General features: G+C 35.0%; 1 protein-coding gene across 2 annotated transcripts in view; it reads right to left on the bottom strand.

The window, feature by feature from the left end:
• The window catches only part of asrgl1 (asparaginase and isoaspartyl peptidase 1), a 30,804-nt gene that overhangs the window by 535 nt on the left and 8,838 nt on the right, over positions 1 to 21,431 (bottom strand). Inside the window, exons 1-2 of one of the 2 annotated variants that reach the window (XR_005950315.1) lie at positions 15,289 to 15,482; positions 14,771 to 15,066 (exon numbers count right to left, since the gene is read on the bottom strand). The gene's annotated coding sequence lies outside the window, so the exon portion shown is untranslated. The other variant, XR_005950314.1, reaches the window with a different exon arrangement.

The raw sequence follows: 21,431 nt of genomic DNA, 5'->3' as shown, positions 1-21,431 counted from the left end.
TTACGCAACCCCAACAGAAACAATGGGTATCTGTTCTTTTGAGGTGGCTTATGATAACTAATTCCTTTGGCTTTGAGAAGATTGTGTAAGGCTTGTGTGTTAATTGTCGATACACAATAAGTGTGTTCAAAGGGCTTTATTGGGAGAGTACATGTGAAGGTACAGAACAAAAGAGATAGGGCAGTTGTTCAGTCTTGCTTACAGTCTCACTCACATCATGTTTTTCTCTCCTTCTCACTTTCTGTATCCCCTAAATAAAAGTCAGCCCCCAGTCAATATGCGGGAGCCCTGACTGTCGAAATCCAAAAGTACAATCGATTTCTGGTCGCTTCTCTTCATTTTTCTGACTACTATTTTTAAAAGACTCAATGCTAGTTCGTCTTTTCAGCAGGAATGATTGTTTTTCCAAGCATTTCAAGAAATTGAAAAAAGAGCACCTGAGCATAGCAGTTACAGCGATGTCAACATACTGACTCTTTAAAACCAGTGTACTCAATGATTCAGTGTCTGTGTGCTTGAAAGTGCTTAGAGAAGCACAATCATATATGGTAGCTAGAAAGTCCATAGAAGACACTGAGAACCAGAAGCAGTATATACCCATCCAAACCACTTAATGTTCAATTCACGAAAAGATACCTCTACACCAAAACTGCACACCGCTTTTATGCTATAAGAACCAATTTAATTAGTCATCCTGGACTTAGGGTACAGTTAAAAAAGGAGTTAACTCAATGTAAATACCCCACACTTGTAGTAAACAGAATTGCAATTATGCAAAGCAAAATACTTTTTCAGGACATAGGAAATTAAAAGTCCTGGTGTGGGAGAGGTCAATTAAGTGGCAAGGTCAAGTGTGTAACTCAGTTGGGTCATCTGTCAATAGGGCAGGAAGAGGAAGGCCTGGAGCAGCCTGTCTGGGGTCTGGGAGTTTCTGATTAAGGTTTCCTTTTTCATTATGGCGAAAGAGGTCCACACTCGAAACTCTCACATGCTGTGCATTGAGTGTCTTTAACTAGATTCCTACTGTCTGTTAGTGAATATTCTGTGGTATTTATTCAAGTGATAAAAATCACTAAAACTTTCTGTTAAAGGATCTCTTGATCACCAAGACAACAACAGTTTTTTATGACCAAGCTTTTGACATATGGAAGTACTGCAGTGACTGGGACACAATTCGACGCCAAACACTGTACAGCCTATCAAAGCTACATAGCTCCCATTTCCTACAGCCGTCACAACTTACAATGTTTAGTGTCTTATAGAAAACTTTTAGATTAGATTTAATGCTGAACAAGTTGGACAAGCATATATTCACAACTGCTTTATGTTTATATTTGCTACTGTATACTAATTTCCAATGGAAATGTGAGGAAAATAAATATCAGAATACAAACACAATTTATGAAAGAGCCAACGACACCAGCCCATTTTCTTATTCGCTGCTTTTCCGAGGCAAACAGCGCAAACACCCTCCTCCTAGCCTCTTCACTTGCCAAAGCTAAGAGTGTAGGATGTTTACACTGCATGTCACTCGGAATTGTCCATTTCTGAAACATCCCACATGTCCCCCTGCATCACAGATTTTTTATATCCTGGTGCACACATGTACCTCAAAAAATAATACAGTATGCAAACAGTCTGGATAAAACTGAGGTTTTGAGATTTAGTATTGCACATATAGATTAGCACTGAACTTACCTAAGGTAATATTATACAATGATGACCCTACATATACAGCTATGGCCACAAGTTTTGAACACCTAGAATTGTAGATTTCGACATGTCACAATTTTAAATTTTTTCAGTTTTTTTTTAGTATACTGTATATGGAAAACTACAAAGAGATTTGTAATTCAATATGGTAACGTAACATTATTCAGCAGGTTTCATTCAACACTATATGAGATAACATTTGTTAATTCTATAGGGTGATGAAAATGTTTGGCCATAGGTATATATATATATATATATATATATATATATATATATATATATATATATATATATATATATAGAGAGAGAGAGAGAGAGAGAGAGAGAGAGAGAGAGTTGCTGAAACTAAAAGGTTTACTGCCTAAATATATTCTGAGCGACTGTATACACAAAACACTTTCCGATATAAACAATATTAATATAAAATGGAAAAAATGTGACTAAAGTCGGCACTCACATATCCAATCCTATAAAATGATGACATCATTAATGGTTAAATTGGTGTAATACATATCCGTTTATTTCATTTTGGCCCATTCCAGCCCTTATCCATTTTTCAGGGAACACAAAGATACAAAGTCAAAAATACATAGCTGAAAGGACTGTTTAAAACTAGTAGGCTTTCAATTAGATGTACTGTGTTGGTTATGTTGTTACAGTTCTATATTTTCAACAGAAGCATTTTAATTCAGAACACTATGATTCTGAAAATATCACTTGCCAAAAGAGACGACTGTAATACAATAACTACTTTTAAATCTGGTACGTATTGTAGCAGTATAAAATTCCCCATTAAGTAAAATTCAAAATGTTAACCATGCACAGAGCTGCGTAAAACAATTTAGCAAAAGATTAAAAAAAAAAAAAAAAAAAAAAAACAGTTTCCTGAATTAAAACAGTATCCAAAGTCAGTATTCACAATTGCAGAATATAGTGCTCGATAAGGCCCTAATGTCACAGTTCACTTGCAAATTAAAATGCACAAAAGCAACTAAAGATCACAGATTAAAAATAAATACATCACAGTATCTAAACCTGTTTAATGATTAACTGTTAACTGCACAATAAAAACAGACATGCGAGAAAAAAAAAAACACAGGCTGTGGCAGATAATCAAATAAAATGTAACACTGAAGAGGAGAGGGGTTTGCATCAGAAAACTGGTGTCTGGTAATGGGAATTCATTTGTTTCTTAAAACATGGGCGGTAAAACGCGACTGACGTGTATCTGAGTGTTGTATATCCGAGTGCAGACTGTATTTATTAGAGGCTTATTGATGGGTTCTCTATTCAAGCCCCTTTACTAGCTGCTGCCAGTCAGGATTTTCAACACATGCTGCCTACCCTAGCCTAGCCTTACACCGCAGCGTTGATCTGTGTTGGCAAGTTAACAGTTCCTTCATATTATTTACAAGCCTGGATTCAAAACGGGGAGCCATGTCAGCAGCGTGTCTTTTTCCCCCATTCTTTCAGATAAAGCTTCTCTGTTCTAGCTTTCTGTGAAGAAGACTGCAAGGTGCATTTTCCAGTGAAAGATAAGTCAACCTTTATTAGCACAACAGGGTCTTTCTTTGAAGTGATGTTACATAAGGAGCAGGAGAAACTGAACTTTAACTACTCAAAATCTAGAAGCAAAAGAGAGAAAAAATGTGTGCATTTGTATTTTTATAGCATTCTGTCAGAATCATTTTAGAATATAAACAGAAACTGTATGCATTTGTTTTAAGAATGATAAAATCCAATAGTGGATTATTAGGCTTACAGTAATATCTTAAAACTGCAGTATTACAAACTGCAGTATTACACACATTGTGGACAGACCTTTTTGTGTACATGATAGTGAGTCAATTGGCAGGATCTCCCAAGTTATTAAACCTTTTCATGTAAAAAGCAAATGTCCAACAGAAAGTTTCACAGTCACATTTTTGTCCAACACTTCAAAGCAAGCAAATATGCAATTAACCTCTAGTGTCAATGTTTTGCAAGAATGTACCTTTATAAGTACCTGAAACCATCTCCCATTGATAAATACCATTTATAGTGAGGAAAAAGCCCAAATATCTCTCTACCGATTTATGCAAAGGATGTAGTTTTCGCTGTGACTGTTAACAACTTTGAATGAGAGCTTTTACAATCAACAGATTATTTCCTCTGTTGGAAGAGAGTCTCCTGAGTAATCCCCTGAGCAAACAGAGACACAGAGTCAGTCCACATTCTTGGTTTGCAGAGCAGCCACAGCACTAAAGTGATAGTCTGGGATAGTGCCTCTTGATACTTGATACATGGGAGCCAACACAAAACAAAGCAAAACAAAACAACACACAAACTAATTAGGCTAGATTTCTGACAATACTCCTTTTTAGCTCAGAGATATTGGCCTATTTTGGAAAACAAAACAAAAAATCCTTGTAAAGAAAAAGTTATGAAAAGCATTTTTAGAACATAAAACACAAGGCCTCAGGGCTGAATAAAACCTGGAAGGCCACCTCACACTTCTGCAGTACATACAAGCCTTTGCTTGAATCCTGTTCCTTCCAGCACAATAACAGCCTGAAACCTATAGTTCAGCACAAACATCTGTGGGAAACAAATAATACAAATAAGTAGTAATTTTAGAAGGGGAGAAAAAAAAATGGTACCCATTAGGTCAAATTTATTATGAAAATGTACTTTTTATTGTGGTTGTGCATTTTCTGATGGGCTTTATTAATAATAATAATAATAATAATAATAATAATAATAATAATAATAATAATAATAGAACATTTAAAAAAACATTCCTTTCCGGCCACAGTGAGCATTAACATTTTTGCACGCGAGATCGAGTTTGTAAATTACATGGAAACCCAAAAGCTTGACTGACATTTGAATCAATAATCTGGGCTAAGGCAGGAGGACTTGAGTATCTGCTTGCTCTCCCCCAGAGTTCAGCACAATGCAACTCTGAAGTGCTGCATTTGCAAACCATCAGTGAGATAGAGTTCACTCCCACACATATGTGCCCAATCAAGCTCTTAATTTCCATGCCGCCTTAAAAGGAGTTGCCAAGTGTCCATATAAGATTACACAAGCACTTGAAGCCACAAATTCAGCTTTCACCAGATATGTCTACTATAGTGTAAGTATCAAAACTGACATTTACTAGACAGCCCTCTAATGTAACTTTAGTGAATTAACTCATGATGCGGGTGAGTCAATGTTCTCTATAAACGTGATGCTCCAAAACCACTACATTGAAGTATAATATAAGAAAGTATTAGCAAAAAAACACAACCCCAGCTAAATTGATACAGTGTGTTTATACAATGATTTTTTTTTTTTATTTCATTTTTTTTTTTTTTTTTTTTATTTTTTCTTTTTTTATTTTTTTTTTTAAAAAAATTTTTTTTTTTATTTTTTATTTTTTATTGTTATTGGCTACTTTTAAAAAGTAAGTTTTAAGTTTAATTTTAATAGATTTTTTTTTTTTGTTCATCATTTAGTCCGGTATCTATCTTTTTTTTTTTTTTTTTTTTTTTTGTATTTCTTATGCTGATTGATCTTTCTTTTAGCTTGCCTAAGAAACCTAAACCTAACTGACTGACCAAAAAATCAATGTATTAATTTGATCTTCCAACTGCTTATGTGCAGGACAGCAGAGACAGAAAACAGATCAAACTAAAAACTTTGGAATAAGAAAATACTAAAAATAACACCACTATCTTCCTATGGATTAGGCTATTTGGGGTCAGTTGAACATAAAAATATACATACATCCTTTGTCTTCACACTGTTATCATACAGCATCTATACGTGAATACAGTAAAATGATCTATTAATACAGGTTAAGACATTTCTTTCATTTAACATAGAGTATGTACAATCTTCCTCTAGGGCTATAATCTGTGTGCCACAAGTATTAAAGTAGAAATAGAGCAACACCTGTAATAAAATGAAAGCAAAAGTTCAGATTCTCTGCTGTATTGAAATAGCTGAAGAGGCCTTGGGGAATCATCAAGGAAAGCCACCCTGACCATGCAAAGCTGGAAGGAATGCCAGGTCAAGTGTGCCTGGGTTGACATTTTCATGGCTAAAGCGAGCACATTCTAACATTACCCTTTTTGAAGTTACCACCCCAGGTGTTTTAACATTTTCAACAAACCAAACAGAAGGCCAACTAAAGAAAATCCTGCCCTCCAGTGTTATTTGTTTTCTATGTTCTTAATGTTAGCAGTTCTTAGAACTGTATGCATTTATAAAACCTTTCACTAGACGCTGACATTCACCTTTTTTATATTAAATTTCCAAAGAAACAAAACAAGTCCACAGGATCGTAATGGGGGAATCAAGAAGTGTTAACACACCATGGGGCAATGCCAGTAGACAAAGCTTATGTACCAGTGAAAAATCTGCACCACTTGTATCTAAAAGAAAACCAAAAGACATTTTGGGCCACATGTACCCATTGGCCCTTACATTCTTAGACATTTATTCCTAGTCTTGATACATAGGGCTGGATTCCCAAAGCGATTTACTCCAAATTGTCATTAGCATTACTTGTCAAATAGGAAAAAAACCCAAAAAACCCCCCAAAAAAACACTGTTTACAATTCTAAAACAAATAACAAACTGTTCAAGGCTACTCACAAGCTCCAGCATCAAATGTCTTGAGTTGTTTTTTCCTGGCATAGTAACTTTATTGGGTGTGTTATTACTTTGTAAAAATATTATGCTACTGTAATGGCGCTTTGCAGTAAATAGATTTGAGAATCTGGCCTAAGGTTTGTTGATTTTGATTAAGAGGGGATACCTAGTACATCTAACAATTGCAATCGTTCACTAATGCTAGGATTTCAGTCCCATAAGATTTTTACAAACAACATGTACAGTACAAGTGTAATGACAACACTTCAACAGGATACATGAAGATTAGTTTATTTGGCAGATGCCTTTATTCAAGATTGAGTGTAACTCAAACAAAACCTTAAAAGGTTTTTAGACTCTTCAAAGCTTATAGACAAGAGGGCTACCTTTAATGAACTGTATTATATAAAATAATTAGGAATTAGGTATAAAATGAATGGTTCCTCCCTTATAGCTCCATGAACCACTCCTATTAGTTACAACTTATTCGTACTGTGGTAATGCAATAAATTCAGAGCAAATTTACCAGCAGCCTGACTGTTCAAACTACTGGCACCTGGTAATTTCAACAATATACCTACAGCAAATAAGGGAATTTTCAAAACCCAGGATTCAGTGCAGGGCTGATGAGAGCTTCAAGTATCAATAGCCGACACTCAGGTACACTACCCTAGGAAAAACATCATAGTGCTATATACCAAATATATAACTACACAAACATACTGTACTGTGTCCCTTTATATTTATAAATATAACACTATGTAACACAATTTTTGTTCCTGGGTAGTAAGTGTTATTTCCTAATTGCTTATGCCTCAAAAGTATAGAAAATGGCTATTATTCCCCACAAACTTTGCTTTCGTGACCAGGACAATGATATTGCAAAATATCACTATTTCCAATGGGAAAACGGGCAAATGTGTGTCTTTTCGTTCACATAAAGTCAGAAAAAAACAACATATGAATCCAAATTAACATGTATTTATACTAAAGTAATACAAAAATGACTACAAAAGATTTAGAAGTGAGTAGTTTTTCGAGATTTACGATTATACTGTATTTACTGTACTAATGTAATGTATTTACAGTATAATCGTAAATCTCGAAAAAATACTCACTTCTAAATCTTTTGTAGTCATTTTTGTATTACTTTAGTATAAATACATGTTAATTTGGATTCATATATTGTTTTTTTCTGACTTTATGTGAACGAAAAGACACACATTTGCCCGTTTTCCCATTGGAAATAGTGATATTTTGCAATATCATTGTCCTGGTCACGAAAGCAAAGTTTGTGGGGAATAATAGCCATTTTCTATACTTTTGAGGCATAAGCAGTTAGAAAATAATACTTACTACCCAGGAACAAAAAAAAATAAAAATAAATTGTTACACAGTGAATATGACATTGAGCAACATTGCATCATCCTGCAACAACGGCATGCAATGGCTGAACTCTTAATAGTCCCAGTTGTTCTCTTGGCTTAGTCTAGTCTGCTAAGTTGCATATTACTGCGAGCTTTGTCACATACAGGATTTATTTATTTATTTATTTATTTTTTTTAATGACTGTACTATTAAGAGGAGGCTGGTGATGTTCCTCGAATGTCTAAGGTAAGTCCAGAATTAGCTCTCTTCTCTGTTATAATCCTCAATCAGTGGTTTTAATATGAGAGAAGTGGCATTAAGAAGTCAATGGCAGTTGGCAGCTGCAAACATCCGACTGAAAGCCACATCTTCTATACCACAGCTTCCAGTCGAGGATGTTTACAGCTGCCCACACTGTCAGACAGTTCTCCTTCACTCCTGTGTGCACCTGCACCCAGCCCGACCGGAAGTGCACTTCCCTGGCAAGCCATCATCTTGTACATCCTCTTAGTTTGAGAAGTATATTGCTTTAGCTTGAAGTGAAGAATATTTAGAGGACTAGTAGAGGTCATGGTAAAGGTGGCAGGGTTTGAATAAAGCACCACCCCACATGTGTGTCAAAATCTCTAGACACTTGCAGTTTTTGACATAGATGCTATCCCTTTTTTATTTTGTTGCTTTTCTCTCAACTGAGGGCTGTCTTCCCAAAATGTAATGCTTGAGCATTGATAATTCTTTGGTATGATCAAACCCAAACTCCCCAAATCATTTAGTACTGTAGCTAAAAAACAAAACAACCTGTTGTTCAAAAGACTTTACACAGTGCACTTGAATAGCTTGTTCATTTAGAAAGTGGCAAATCCAGTTTTAATTAGGGCAGAAGTAGTGACTGAATGAAAGCAAACAGAACAGTAGTGGCTGTGTTTTTTCACAGTATTATGTACTGTACATTATGCACAAAATCTTCCTAGAAACCATTTCAACTGTGTTCAAAAAGTCCAAATGAGGCTTTCCTAGTGATAAAATCAAGCCTGGAACTAACACATTTGAAGGTTACATTCAAAGGACCAAGTGTAAAGCATGTGCTGCTCTAAATTTGTTTGAGGTATTGTGTACACAAACCTCAGCTGCGACCAGGAGCCGCCTTCACATACATACAAAAGCCTGGCATTATTCACACGCATTAGCTTTTCCTAAAAGAAGAACATTTGAAATGATTCACATATTTGGTAAATGGCCACAAGCTGGTTCTCTAAATGTAACGCACTGTAAGTTGCAAAGTACTTAATTAAGGTTTATGTGCTAAATATGTTGCTGTAGCCCTAAAAACCTTTGTCAACCATGTCTAAATTGTCATTTTATATTGCAGTTTATCACCAACAGTAAGAAGTACTGTAAGAAAGATTGCCAAAGTCCATTCCAGGTTAGTAACTGATGTCATATATTCTGTGGTATTATATTCTGAACAGAACAGGCCACATTAAATGAACACGCATAAGCTTTTACAAGCTCTCATGGTTTAATTGCACTCCTGAGGAATGAATTTCAAGGAATCACTACAGTAATGCATTCTGTTCCATTTAGGCGATCACATGATTTACATCGCCCGGGCCCCAACACACAGGGAGCAGTACTGTAGCATTGCTCTTGGATTTCATTAGCCACGACAGACAATGCTACCTTTTCATTTGTGGAGAGGAGGGTAATGGTTTTAAAGCAGGTTCTAGGGCAACATAATTATACAGCCATTTGCTACCTTGGTGTAGCATCCACTCTGGAAAGCTCTGACATAATCTTATTATCGCTTTTTATAAACTGCACTGAGATGTTTACACCCACTCAGGATATTTGTGTTGTCTCAATAAAACATGGCATGTTGATTCAACAGTGTTTGTCTTACCATAAACAAGACCTTATTAAAATACATACATTTTTCTAATAATGTATTAAGCCCTGGCCACGGTTTTCCAGTCAGGTCACAGTTTTCCAGTCAGGTCTGTACTTGTTCTGCTGAATAAACTAACTCATGTAGTCCGCAGGTGAAAAAAAGCTATATGGCACTACATTTCACACTACTGGCTCTCTGCTATTAACATTCACAGGGACCAGTATATTTTCTCAGTAGGTCAAGTCACTGAGGGAACAAAGCAAACTTTATCAGAACAGTGCAATTCTGCATTCCGGGAATTCTTAACACTTGGCAACCGTACAGCACTGTAAAATAAATGGGGGAGGGGTGTTTTTCTTCAAATCAGAGGTCAAACACTTTCTTGCATATACAGTAAATGCAGTGTCACATCTTGTCTAAATCAAATGTAGTTTATACAAAGAGTATAAACATAGGGCTACGGCTAAACATTTTGCTTCATAAAGTCAAATAAAACGTTTTAAATAAGTTACTTTAACATATTGAATTACATCTTGCTTTGTAGTTTTCCATACACTTAATGGAAAACTGACAAATTTTAAAATATAACATTTCGAAATCTAACATGAAAATGCTGTTATGGCTTCCAGTAGCTTTTGCGATGTCATTTTGTAGTTTCTCTGATTACATCAAAATTTTGTTCTCATATATATATATATAACACAGTGTGTGTATATTAATGATGTCTCAATCCTAAAATCCTAAAATGTCAGTTTTACCTAATACCCACAATGTGTGTGTCATGGTAGGAATAAAACAATACAGTATCGGAATGCAGTATCGTTTTTTTCTTCTGCTTTTGTATAATCTAACTAGCGGTGGTATCAATTCAAATGCAAGCTTGACTTTATTGGACCCCTATTGGTACTTCATATGCAGTCCATACCAAACAAGGTCCTTGTTCAACCAGGTCCTGAATACTCCAGTTGACAACTACTTTTCAGACTATTCAAAGAGTAATGTGAATATTACAGCTGGAGCTTTTACTAAATATTTCCCTTAAACTGAGTTCAAATCTGAATATATTACTCTAATTTCCCATTAAAACTGCCCACTTGAAGTTTTCTCAGGTGAATCTTTCTCAAATCCATAAGCTCAGTTCTCTTTGCTTTATGACTGCCCAATAAAGTTATCAAAAGCTATGAAAAACAGAGCTTTTATCCCCAGAAATACAGTAAAACTGTAATCTAGGACAAATAATGAATAGAGTTGTTTTACAGTTTTATTTACTTAAGGGCATAAACTACTCTAATATTTATTTTCTTACTTTTCATTAACTACAATTCCTTTATTAAATTAAATGTGTAATTTTTTTAATCAGTTTCCTTTTAAACATCATTACAAATCTATAAGACAGGCCATGTTGGTCTATATGCCTGCCACAGCGCCCAGTTCACACAAAATATGAACTATGAATTTGTCTCAAAGCCTCAGTAAAGCTGGATATTACAGCAAGTGTCAAGCAAAGTTCAAACTTGAATAGGAACCACTTTCTCAGACCAACATAGAGAAGAGAGTTAATTTACAGTACAGCAGTGGTACTCTACTAACTTGTGGCTCTTTCAATCCATTTCAGACCAGAACCTTGTTCCAACTATGTCCTTTATTAATGAAATGTGAAGTGCAGAGCGATGTTCAAACCAGGGTCTTTAAAGTTTAACAGAACTGGAGTATTCAGGACCTGGTTGAACAAGGACCTTGTTTGGTATGGACTGCATATGAAGTACCAATAGGGGTCCAATAAAGTCAAGCTTGCATATTGAATTGATACCACCGCTAGTTAGATTATACAAAAGCAAGGGAAAAAAAACAATACTGTATTGTTTTATTCCTACCATGACACATGCATTGTGGGTATTAGGTAAAATTGACATATCAGATATACAGCTATGGTCAAAAGTTTTATTAAACTTATGTATTCCTCTTCAAAAAACATTGATAATGCTCTCTTTCCTGATTGAATTCTTTGTGTACTTTGGCAACAGTTTCTGTTGATAATTTACCCCTGTACAGGAGCTACACCCTGGAATGTTTTGGCTTGTTTAATGTCACAACAAATAAACCACTGTTTTATAAACTGGGTGTATTGACAGCAAACCGTGAATCCAAGAAAAGTCAGACCAAAAGTGTTTCAACACATTTCACATTTACAGTACTGTACATAGTGTAGGACTGAAACTAATTTCTACAACAGACACAGACATCATTCTACAGTTCTATATGCTGTACTGTAATACATATTTGATTAAACAAGAAAGAACCTTATGTCACACCTTTAGAATGGTCTTTAACTGTATAACTTGAGCAAAACACCTTCAGTACACATAATTATCACATTCCCCTATACAGACCTTCCAGTGTACACACACACACACACACACACACACACACACACACACACACACACACACACACACACACACACAGTAGACAGATAGAGGGAAACTGACAGAAATGCCAGTATCCACATAAACAAACATTTTAAATATTCAATTAAAAAAACACCCTACAATAAAACAGTATATAAAATTCAAGGCAGAAAAGTGACAATTTTTAAAAACTGCCTCAAAACAGTCATTTGAAATTCAGCCTTCAGGTTTCTTTTAAGAAGGATTTCCTATGGTTGAAAATGGACAGTAGTTAGCAAGCTATGCAAATAATGATCAAAGCAGAAACCATGATAGAGAATTGTACAATCTTATTGATGGTACATGATTATGTATTAATATTGTGCTTTAGTTTTCAGAAAGTTATTAGGATACACTACTACTGCATGTGTGTGTGTGTGTGTGTGTGTGTGTGTGTATATATATATATATAACACACTAAGACACCATTTTCATTATTATGAATTACATAACTCAGTTAATATTAACTCTCCACTTAGGTTCTGTTGAATGCATCAGTAAAAACGGGTTAATGAGTAGCTCATAATAATCTTCAGAACTGTAGTCTGTCCTTTTTTTATTCCCATTACAATTTAGATTTTTAAAAAATGGTACACAAATTAATCACACGTTTTTCCATTTCTGATCTGATAGACACATCCGCACAGCAGAACTAGTGGAAGGAAAGCATTTCCATTCAAATATTTTACAGCAAGGAGCTACCCTGGGGTGCAAATTAGAGGAGACACAAACCTTTTGACCTTTTCTGAAGGAAAGGTTTGCACCCACTACTGCACTGTAAATGATATGCTGAGCACGCTCTAAAGTAAAAAATAACAAAACATACCACTAGTCAACTGTAGCTTTATTACACTGATTAACAGGACAAACGTTAAAGGTCAACTACATGTCACAGTAGTTCCAAAGCACTCCCCCTCCAAAATATCTTCAATGTTTTAAAGTAACTAGCTGGCTTTTACGAAAATGTAACACACTTGGAGAGACTACAGGCCTTTTTCACAAAACTTTAACTCCCAAGTAATTTGTTGGCTTCTTCAACACTACAGAACACCAGTCTAGAACAGTTTCAGGAATGTCAAACCTTATTGTACTAATAAAAACATACTATGAAAATAAAATTCTGTAAATAACTCACAAGTTTATCATTTGTAGATATGGTCCTAAATATACATAAATCTATTTAAAAACAGAAACCATAATATCATGTATTAAAGTATGAGCTGAGAGACCAATTAGAACCTCTTCACTGGATGTAGGATCAACCCTAAAAAATACTATTTACACACCAAGAAACACAACCTCAAACAGTCCGAATACAACACGTTGATGCTTTTATCCCTATATGTGAAAAGTTTAGCTTGAATGTCAATGCCATAACGTCAATTTAAAATGTTATATGACCATGACACATATTTATACTTTTAAATAAATAATATTACTATTTTTTAAGTGAATACACACTTAGATTAGGACCTTTGTCTTGATTTCGTCATCCAAATGAGGACCTGGGGACAATTTACACACGTCTTAATTAACATGTGGAAGCTTGGTGGTCCAGTGGTTAAAGAAAGGAGCTTATTACCAGAAGGTTCCTGACTCGGTGTGTGTGTGTGACCCTGAGCAAATCACTTAACGTTGTGCTCTGTCCTTTGGATGAGACATAAAACCGAGGTCCTGTTGTAATTGACTCTGTAGAAGCAATTGTAATGCATAGCTCAACCCCTAGTCTCTGTAAGTCACTTTAGATAAAAGCCTCTGCTGAATGAATAATACTACTACTACTACTACTACTACTACTACTACTAATAATAATAATAATAATAATAATAATAATAATAATAATAATAATAAATGTCAATAAACAAAGCAAACACATTAAATAAATTGTTTTTTATATATCTTGTACTGTATCCCCGAGTAATCAAAGTGATTGCAATGCACATAAAATGCATAAATTCATCTTTTTTACAAATCACAAAATAGATGTTGCACCATATATTGTAGTATAATCTGAAATAATATTGCAGCTATGACACAAATAAATACGATTTAAAAACAAAAAATCAGGTGAATGAATAATTTAATTAAGTCTGCTCTCAAACAGAAGCAACACTTGTATTTAAAGTTCCCCCAAACTATACTGTATTGCACAGCTGCACGTATATCATGCTGGCTCAGAAGAGCAATTCGTTGTCTTGGAATTTTGTTTTCTGAATATGCAATAGAATTTGTGTCAGAAATAATGTTTAGGCGGATTATACTCCCCTGCCACTTTCGTAAAACTTACTCAATTTGGAATGTAACAGCTGTCAAACAACAAACATTATCCAGATCTTTAAACGCTTTACTTTTAATACAATGAAAACCAACTGTCAGATTTGCAGTTTTACACCATGATTCATTTGCTACCTATACTAACTATACATATTAATAATTCCATTCCCTTCTCATTGAGTATAATTATCCAGTACTGTACTTTTTACCTACAGTACTCTTGCGTTACTCTCAAGTACAACTATAACAAACAACAAAGTTTTTCAACCAAAATTTCAGTTGTGAAGAACAAATACAATTTGACATGGCAAGCATCACATTACATATTAATTATAGAGGTACTCTATTATATAATACTAGGAGTGTTAAGCGATGGATTACCAAATTTTATTACAATTACATTAAAATTGAATTGTAAAGAATTATAAAATCGAGTTTTCTTTAAAATTATACTCACCGGAATGTACTAAATACTGAAGACAAGTGAAGGGTAAATCATTTGACCCCTGTAGTACGCACCCTAAAGTCATTTTTCCATTAAGTGGAGACATTTTTAGGGAGTCTATTTATGATAAGCGTTCACGTTTTAATTTGGCTTAAAAAAACAAAAAACAAAAACAAATTTCAAATGCCCAGTATCTCTCTCCATGTTCTTTGTCTTTTCCACTTTGCTCGTGTCCCTCTGTTTGACAGCTGTGGACTCTGTGCAGTCGCGCTCTCCTCTCTCTCTCTTAGGAAATCGTTTCAGTTCCACTAAAGAGATTTACAAGACAACCCGATCATAGTAACACTAGTAAAACAAGCATAATAAACCACTACACTATCTCTTCCTGTGTTTGACTCCCAATCCCAACAATATTTGCAGTTAAAAATAAATAAATAAATAAATAAAAAACAGGATTTGTTTGTAAATCCCACTCCTGCACACCGTAGGTCTCGACTTTTTCTATGAACGTTCTTTGAATAAGACCATACCCCTTTCTGGCTCGGGTACACAGCAGCGTACAATGTATTTCCGCTCAATTCACATCAATGGGAAAAAATAAAAAAAACTCCACATACACACAGACTCATTGACCTCTAACCAGCCAATCAGCCACAGCGGGTTTTGCAAATGCCCCTAAGGAACCAAGCTGTTACTTGTAACTTTATCTTAAAAAGCTCATCGTAGTCCTGAGAATGCTGAGTCTCGTCAATTAGCCAACTGGTTAAAACAAAAAAAAAACATTCAAGTTGACTGATCGCAACTGATGCAATGTGTCCTTTTGACTTGAGTTTGATAGGGTTGAACTAGACTGAACTCGATGAGTGAGTTTTTTTTTTTTTTTTTTTTTTTTTTCCTGGTTATAACGGTTAAATACACTGGCTACACGATTGATGTAAGACCCAGGGCAGAAAACAAAGAAAATGTATACTTTTGCAAATAAATGGAAAAGCACGATGTTACCTTTTTTTTAACAAAATGAATCCAATAGGTGTAAACACTGGAAAAGTAAGACAGATTGTAAGGGTGGAGTGGCAGAATAATTCTGAAGGGACAAAGTGACAAAATCTGTCAACAGCGTTATGGACCACATTTTAGCTTTTTGTGTTATTGTTGTGTTTCAAACCTTCTTCGATTCTCTTGACATTGGTTACAGAGGTCCCTGTTTCTTGCCCCAGCTGTAGTTTTCATGTTTCCACAAGCACTGCTTCTCCTGTTCGCCTTAGATTTTTCTTAATGACCTCCGTACCTGAATCTACCCATTATATTCTGCTATAACATTTAAATGGCAGGTCGTGGCTGATTCTTTTTTTTTTGGAGCAGTAGGTTGGAGACTCTCATGGAACCTCATGGACAAAAGGATGAGTAAAAAAAACATTGATCTGCAGGTTCTTCTTTTTAAAGGTTATTCAAAATTGCTTAATTGCTTTTTTCTTTCTAAAGATTATTTGTTAAACTACCAGAAATTGTGTATTGTATATTGGTTTTTGTCATATTAGTGGCTAATATTGAGAAAATGCTTGTATTGCACATTGTCTTATAGTAAGTGTAGGGTGCCAATACGTTTGTCTGCAACTGTACAAACCTGATGAAGTTGGCAGATAATTAGCTTATTTTAATGATATTCTGTAAACCTTAGCTACATTTACAAATGCACCCGTTTAGATCAATTGCATAAATAGATTCAAATTAATCATGAGATTAACTGCCCGGTTTTAAGTGAGGGCAAATGTACATGAATGGTTGATCCTCTGGACAAATTATACCCTTTTATGAATAACATCCTGGCTTTGGCTGCCAAGTATTCTTAAATAAAGAAAAGTGTGTTTGAAAAGCAGATAAGCACCTAGATTTAAACACAACTAAGAAACAGTCTGCAGTGTCAAAGCCGTGGCCTTTTTTGAATCTACAAGATATTAAATACATTCACAGAATTAACCCTCACAAACACCTACTGAAAAACAAGCAAGATGACATTTCAAACACTTTGAAGGTATAATCTTCCATTGTGAATTATTAGCAAACTAAAATTTGGGAATATCATTGCGCAATGCATTACTTATATGTTTGCAAGGGTATAATTTTAGGGACACTGCATTTTCTCCCATTAATATTTAGCAAAATGGGGAAAAGCAAAATTCCAGGTCTTTGGTTTAATTCATTCTCAAAGGAAATTTTAATTCTTTGCTCTCTGTGACAGGACATAACTTTTTGTCACTAAAATAAGAAAACAGTGCCCCCCCCACCACAGAGTATTTACACACATATGCATGTAAGAACATAAACTGTACTACCCAATCAGCACAAAACCTGAATGTGTATGACAGTTTACAGTGCATCTTTGTTGACCAAAGCAGAGGTCCCTGAATCAAAATGCTACTTTTCAAGCCTGACAGTTTCTAGATCTGGTCACTTCCCTCTGTAATTATGAGGCCAATGGTATCCCACCCAGGCGACAGAACAGGAAATTACAACATTCCATTCTCCCTCAACTGATTGGACCAGGCGTTGGCAGGCACTGGTAACCAGGGAGTCTGTTGCTCTAATCTGGATGGTTCTCTCCAGGGATTTCTATGGTGTGAGGTATCCCCAACTAGGGATAAAGGAAACATCAGGGATTAACACAAATACACAAAATAAACCAAGACATGTAGCAGGGAACTGTATCATTTTATTTATGTATTCATTTTTGAGAAAGCAATCTGAGTTTTGGGTTCTATAAAATAAACAATCCCAATGGTTAAAGTGCTTTGTTTGGTAGAGGTTCATTTGGTTTAGATTATAAGAGCATAATACTATAAAAGGACAAATCCAAAAAATCTATGATTATGTGTAGTTTCGGACATTAAGCATACATTTGGGGATAGTGAAATTGTTTGAAAATGGGTTGTTTACTGTGATGGGATAAATTATTTTTTATTTTATTTTTACCCACATTTAAATCAAGAAAAGCAATTTCCACAATATAATTCTATTTATTTGATCATTCCAAGACATCTTTTAAGGTTAATGTTCCAGTTATCTACTAGAAACAGCATAAATTACATATCATTTTTTGCAACAGCTGTTACAAGCAAACAATTTTGAAATCATGAGTTACCAAGAATTTCTAATACATATCATTTTAACAGCGTTACAAGCAAAAACAATTTGAAAAACATGAGTTACAACGTAACAAAATTTTGACATATGTTAAAACAAGTATATATATATAATTATATATATATATATATATATATATCATAACTTACGTAGATATATATATATAAACCACCATTAGAGCTGTGTTTCCAATTAAATATGCCTGTGGTATGCAAGTAGTTCGTATATGATTCCCAAAAATCCTTCTATTGCATAAGGGGTTAATTCACATGTGTCATTTGCATGACACCAGTATATATAGGATACAAGGTCAGTCGCATAGTAGGGTGAATAAACCACTTAGAGCTGTGTGTTTCCAATTAAATATTAGCACATCTAGGTGGTTAAAGGCCCTTGGCTTCATCTCAGCATAATCACAACCCATGTGTGTGTATTTTTCATGGGAACTGCATGGCCTGAAGTAGTTTATACTGCTTCTAAAATGTCTATTTCAAAGTTAATTGTCATTTGGGGAAAGAATTATTAACTTTTTAACATTAAAAACTTTTATTGTGTATACATCCAGCTTTATATAGGTCACAAAGGAGTCTTTCATTTGTATTTAAGAAATAATTAAGTTTCACTTAGTTAAAAAATAAACTACACATTTACATGAACAGCCCATTTTGTAGATTTGTGTTTTTTTTTTTTCAAATCTTTGTTTTCTTCTATTTCATTTAGCTGGGCCTCATTTACTGTTATGTGCCTACTGTTGACATTTGCTGTAAGGCTTTTTCTTTTTCAGCTGGACTACTGTAAATGTTCACTGGGAATGTTGGTGCTGTACCAGTTCTCTGGAGTTTCATATCCAAATATATTCAGCCTACTTAATTTTTTTTACATACAAAAAATGCATATAAAATCATATCCTATGCAGCAACACTGTACTGTACCTTTGCAGTGGAGAAGACATGTTTATACCAGCAGTTATTGTCCTCATACTCATATTACTAATTACACAAGCAACTGGACAGTTGTACTTCCACCCATTGACCTTGACTAGGAATCTTGTGTACTACTTTAGAGAGCTTAATACACAGCCTTCTATATCATTCATTTCAGGCTTGCTATTATAAGGTATTCTACAGTATGTTTTAACAAAATTTACCTTAGCCTTTTTAAGACAAAAGTATGGATTAGTGAGTCAACTTCTAGTATATTTGTAGTCTAGCTACACCTTTAATCGTTTTTTTACTGCAGGGTGGAATCTTTATCACACAGGTGCAGTACATTTCTCATTAGATGATGCATTGACTTCACTGCTACTCACACACTAGCAAAGTGCTGGATGCACTTACCTGCAGTGAATGTCACAATGCTGTACTGTGTTATAAACAACAGAGGGCACCAAATCAACTTGTGCTTTCATCACAATTAAATAAGCAGAGTTCTCTAAAAAAAAAGTTTGAACACTTCAACAATTTAAATATTCAGAAAGAAAGTAACCACATCTGCTACTGTATTTGGATAATCATAAGCAACTTTAATTTAAATGTTGTACAGTATGCAATTTTTTTGTACCCAAATAAGAAATTATCTACAGCCGTCCTTTCCCTTCAGTCCAAAAGGCATTTATTCCATCTTAAATTACAAATATGTATGAGTCACTGAATGGGTCTTTTTCAATACTATTTTATGCATTTGGGTTTCCTTTAAACATTACACACAGTGCATTTTTCCTCCACACATACAGTTGCAACATTTTCCAACGGAACCAGCACTTTCGTAATTGTAAGAATTTGGAGCTACTTAGATTTAAAGTGTTATAGGACACCCTGCAAAGTTTATAAGAAATGCATTTGCTGTTTCCCGTATTTTTTTTTTATTATTTTTTTTAAACATATTGCCGGCTCTTGATATTTTTAATCAAACATCATAGGTCATAAATCAAACGGGCAAAACATAAGAACATAAGAAAGCTTACAAACGAGAGGAGGCCATTCGGCCCATCTTGCTCGCTTGGTTGTTAGTAGCTTATTGATCCCAAAATCTCATCAAGCAGCTTCTTGAAGGATCCCAGGGTGTCAGCTTCAACATTACTGGGGAGTTGATTCCAGACCCTCACAATTCTCTGTGTAAAAAAGTGCCTCCTATTTTCTGTTCTGAATGCCCCTTTGTCTAAACTCCATTTGTGACCCCTGGTCCTTGTTTCTTTTTTCAGGCTGAAAAAGTCCCTTGGGTCGACACTGTCAATACCTTTTAGAATTTTGAATGCTTGAATTAGGTCGCCACGTAGTCTTCTTTGTTCAAGACTGAACAGATTCAATTCTTTTAGCCTGTCTGCATATGACATGCCTTTTAAGCCCGGAATAATTCTGGTCGCTCTTCTTTGCACTCTTTCTAGAGCAGCAATATCTTTTTTATAGCGAGGTGACCAGAACTGCACACAATATTCAAGATGAGGTCTTACTAGTGCATTGTACAGTTTTAACATTACTTCCCTTGATTTAAATTCAACACTTTTCACAATGTATCCGAGCATCTTGTTAGCCTTTTTTATAGCTTCCCCACATTGTCTAGATGAAGACATTTCTGAGTCAACAAAAACTCCTAGGTCTTTTTCATAGATTCCTTCTCCAATTTCAGTATCTCCCATATGATATTTATAATGTACATTTTTATTTCCTGTGTGCAGTACCTTACACTTTTCTCTATTAAATGTCATTTGCCATGTGTCTGCCCAGTTCTGAATCTTGTCTAGATCATTTTGAATGACCTTTGCTGCTGCAACAGTGTTTGCCACTCCTCCTACTTTTGTGTCGTCTGCAAATTTAACAAGTTTGCTTACTATACCAGAATCTAAATCATTAATGTAGATTAGGAATAGCAGAGGACCTAATACTGATCCCTGTGGTACACCGCTGGTTACCACACTCCATTCTGAGGTTTTTCCTCTAATAAGTACTTTCTGTTTTCTACATGTTAACCACTCCCTAATCCATGTACATGTGTTTCCTTGAATCCCAACTGCGTTCAGTTTGAGAATTAATCTTTTGTGTGGGACTTTGTCAAAAGCTTTCTGGAAATCTAAATAAACCATGTCATATGCTTTGCAATTATCCATTATCGATGTTGTATCCTCAAAAAAATCAAGCAAGTTAGTTAGGCACGATCTCCCTTTCCTAAAACCATGTTGACTGTCTCCCAGGACCCTGTTACCATATAGGTAATTTTCCATTTTGGATCTTATTATAGTTTCCATAAGTTTGCATATAATAGAAGTCAGGCTTACTGGTCTGTAGTTACCTGGTTCAGTTTTGTTTCCCTTTTTGTGGATCGGTATTACGTTTGCAATTTTCCAGTCTGTCGGTACCACCCCTGTGTCAAGAGACTGCTGCATGATCTTGGTTAGCGGTTTGTAAATTACTTCTTTCATTTCTTTGAGTACTACTGGGAGGATCTCATCCGGCCCAGGGGATTTGTTTATTTTAAGAGCTCCTAGTCCCTTTAACACTTCTGCCTCAGTTATGCTAAAGTTATTTAAAACTGGATA

Source organism: Polyodon spathula, chromosome 5, assembly GCF_017654505.1.
Source record: "Polyodon spathula isolate WHYD16114869_AA chromosome 5, ASM1765450v1, whole genome shotgun sequence".
In the NCBI taxonomy this organism is placed as follows: Eukaryota; Metazoa; Chordata; class Actinopteri; order Acipenseriformes; family Polyodontidae; genus Polyodon; species Polyodon spathula.
This window is presented reverse-complemented; position numbering and strand designations above follow the sequence as displayed.